General features: G+C 51.2%; 1 non-coding gene across 1 annotated transcript; it reads left to right on the top strand.

Annotated features, from left to right (window-relative positions):
• Window positions 1–2,879: 2,879 nt before the first annotated feature.
• Window positions 2,880–3,016, top strand: LOC136530152 (small nucleolar RNA Z247). Its single transcript, XR_010777646.1, has one exon. It is a non-coding gene; the product is annotated as a small nucleolar RNA Z247 (small nucleolar RNA).
• The last annotated feature ends 888 nt before the right edge of the window (window positions 3,017–3,904 follow it).

Genomic DNA, 3,904 nt, shown 5'->3' on the forward strand with positions numbered 1-3,904 from the left:
TCTTTTCTCAGTTCAAGTTCTCACGCTTGGAGCGAGAGACTACTTCAGAGTGTGCATGTGGGGTGTGTGTGTGAGAGAGAGAGAGAGAGCGCATTGGCTGGCTATTTTGGCTGTGGCATCGTCCTCTCGCCCATCAGCTACTGGCCGGGCAGCCATGCATGCACTCGCACACAGGCACAGCGGCGAGGAGCGAGCGCATGCAGGCCATGGCCAGCAGCAGCAGCTTTCTCGCCTTCCAAGAGAAGGGCCTGCGAGATGTCCTCCAAAAGCCGTCGAAAAGGAAATTCCCTCGATCATCTCGTGCCTCCCCATCCTGTACCTGCTGCTGTGTCTGTCTCGCTGCAGCAGCTCCCAAAAAAGTCTCTGTCCTCTCTCTCGGTCTCTGATACCGTGATGCGTCCGTGTCTGTGTGTGTTAGTGTGTGCAGTGGTGTAGTACTAGGTGTCTGTTTACTTTCCAAAATTTTGTAAAATTTTTCAAGATTTTTCATCACATTGAATCTTTAAACGCATATATGAAGCATTAAATATAAATAAAAAATAAAACTAATTACACAGTTTAGACGAAATTCACAATACGAATCTTTTAAGCCTAATTAAACTATGATTGGACACTAATTATCAAAAACGACGAAAATGCTACAGTACCATTTTTCAAAAAAAAATCGTCTAAGCAAGGCCTAGAGCTGGAGCAGTAGGCCGATAGACACGCGCTCCAGTGTTATCGACGACGAGGATGACGGGCGAGCAGAGATGTCGTAGGATCCATATGGAGGCATGGACGATTGGCCGGGAGGAGGAAGCAAGAGGACCACCGAAGCAACAGCCGCCCCAGCCAGCGCACTGTTGTCTATGTCTATTCCGTTGCGCCCCTACCAGCAGCCCGCAGGGCGTACGACATACACATGCATCCAATATCCACGCACTGCTGCTGCTCATGCACGCCATGTACCGGTACGGTGCTACACCTCTCTTCAAGGCTCCAAAGCTGCATCTGCATGGTAGGCCGCGGCAGCATAATCCCTAGAAAATCGCTGCCGCCGATCATCATGCATGTGTTCCATAGAGCCTAGCCTACGACTCTCCCTGCCGCCACGTCGCTTTCGTGGAGGGCGCCTCGCCCACCGCCGGGCACCCACCTCCCCAGCCCCACACCCTCACCGTTGCCGGAGCGGGCTGCCGGAGCCCCGTGTAGCCGCAATCCTCTCCCCTCCAAGTCCGGATGCGGTCACGACATTGTGATGGCCATTGTAGGATGGTTCCGACACCTTGCCGTCAGATTCGATGTTTCCTTTGCTGGATTAGGCCGCCACTTGGTGCCGGATCAAAGGGCACCCAACAACCGGAGTTTCATGAGCTCTGGGAGTTCCCTCGGGGGATTTGGTCGTGTGGCGGCAGAGGATGTGCCACCGGCATGCCGAGGCTGGGACGCTGGGTATGCCAGGTTGGTTCTGGTCGTGCACGGGTGGCGACAGGGGGCGGACCTAGGATTCATCAAAGACTAGGACCATTACATTACACATCAGTGCTAATTATGCTTGGCTATAGAAAAAACGATGATTTTCCTATTGTAATTAAGGGCTAGGGCCATGGCCCTAGTGCCCCTAGTGCAGGTCCGGCACTGGGTGACAACACGGGTCCACAGTTGTTGGGCTCGATTGTTCAGCTCGGGCGTTGGCCAGGCTTACGCGTGTGGCATGGCAAGGACAATCATGGGTCGCTGAGGTGTGGCCGTGTTTGGAAGTTGCTGTGTATTTCGTGGTGAAGTCCATGGTTGCAACGTAGCGTCTTGCAGTGTGGCAGCGGAAGCGGTGTGGTGGCTAGGTTCTAGGTATGCTTGGGCGACTCATGGTGGACAGCGATGACAGCAAGTCTTGCCTAGAAATGGCTTGGTAGCGATGTCCTGTTGGAGGCGGCTCACTGCCGGTTGTGTGGTCATGGCGTCTGGTCCTGCTTGGCGATGACCGATATGGTGTGGCTATGGTAACCCTTTTGGTTTGTGGGGGTTGCCTTTGGATTGTTGGAAAGGTTTGGACGGAAGCTTTGCTCAACTCTTTCTATTAAGAATATCCAATAGGATCACATGACCGTAATATCTGGTTGATAGATAGTTGATTGATATCTCCTAATGATTGGTTGTGCGCTCAGGCTTGGATTGCGGGTGAAGGCAAGTATCACAACTTCGATTAGATATGATATGTATCTCCTAACTGATGTAATCTTGTGATGTAATCTAGAGTTATCAAAGTAGTTAGATTCTTCTTGTTGTACAAGTTATACCGCCACGCCAGGGGCTCTTCCTGGCTATATTAACACGAAGCCGTGAGCCTGAAAGGGCATCACGTTCCAACCATTTTCACATGGTAATCAGAGCTAGGTTAGTCCACAATATTCTCAATAGCTTTCTCTTCCGCGCTTCAACAATTGTTCTCTCTGATCGGTTGTCCTGTCACCGAGAAGCTGGGCAAAGGGAATTTTCCCCTATGGAGCGCCCGTGTGTTGTCTGCTCTTCGCGGTGCGCAGATAGCGCACTATCTCGAGTCCGACATTGTGGTGCTGGAGAAGCAGATCCCCAAGGCGATCGACAAGCTGACTGAGCTCATCCTCAACCTTGAGTATGAAACTTGGGTTGCGAAGGACCAGTAGATCGTTAACTATCTGCTCTCCAATATCTCCAAGGAGATCCAGGTGCAAGTCTCCAATTGCGCCACATCGGCCGAAATATGGAAAGTGATCTCAGAGATGACGGCTTCCCAGTCTCGGGGCCATATCATCAACACGCGCATGGCGTTGGCCACAGCGCAGAAGGGCTCATCTACAATCACCGACTACTTCAACAAGATGAAATTTCTTGCTGACGACATGGCGGCCGCCGGCAAACGTCTTGAAGATGAAGAGATCATCTCCTATGTACTAGCTGGACTTGACTTGGATTTTAATCCGATTGTCTCGGTTGTCGCGGCGCGCATGGAGTCGCTATCTTTGGGCAAGCTCTACACCCAGCTAGTGAGCTAGGAACAGTGGATGGATCTCCTGCACGGTGGATCCGGTTCATCTGCTAACACGGCTACACGTGGAGGCCGTGGTGGTTTCAACCATGGCGGTGGTGGCCGAGGACGCGGGCGCGGCCACAACCATGGCAACAACAACAACAGCGGGCGCCTCTGGCAGAACTACAACGGCGATAAACCCATCTGCCAGCTCTGCGGCAAGGAGGGCCACACCGGACTCCGCTGCTCAAGTGTTTTGACGCTTCCTTCACCAGCCCACCAGAGCAATCCCGATCTGCCTCCTCTGTGTCATATGGGATCGACACCAACTGGTACACCGACACTGGTGCTACCGACCACATCACGGGAGAGCTGGAGAAGCTCACCATGAGGGACAAGTACCATGGAAACGACAAGGTTCATGTTGCTAATGGCGCAGGTATGAGAATCAATCAAATTGGTCGAAGTTTTGTTCGTACCCCAAATCAAAATCTCGTCCTAAACAATGTTCTTTATGTTCCTGAAGCTAACAAAAGCCTTGCATCTGTTCATCGTCTTACATCCGATAACCATGATTTTATTGAATATCATCCCAACTATTTTTTTTATTAAGGACCAAGCGACGAAAAAACCATCCTTAGAGGGGAATGTGAAGGCGGCCTCTACCCGTTGAAGTCTAGGCCGTCATCGAATAAAGGGGCGTTTGGTGCTGTCAAGTCTCCTTTGTCCAGGTGGCATAGTTGTCTCGGCCACCCTTCTTTTGCAGTCGTTCAATAAGTCCTTAGCAAAAATAGTATTCCCTTTGTTGCCGATTTGAATAAAGAAACTATTTGCGATGCTTGCCAAAAGGGCAAAAGTCATCAGCTACCCTATCCTAGATCCACGAGTATCTCATTGAGTCCCTTAGAACTTGTG

The sequence above is a fragment of the Miscanthus floridulus genome, chromosome 19 (genome assembly GCF_019320115.1).
Source record: "Miscanthus floridulus cultivar M001 chromosome 19, ASM1932011v1, whole genome shotgun sequence".
NCBI classification, from domain to species: Eukaryota; Viridiplantae; Streptophyta; class Magnoliopsida; order Poales; family Poaceae; genus Miscanthus; species Miscanthus floridulus.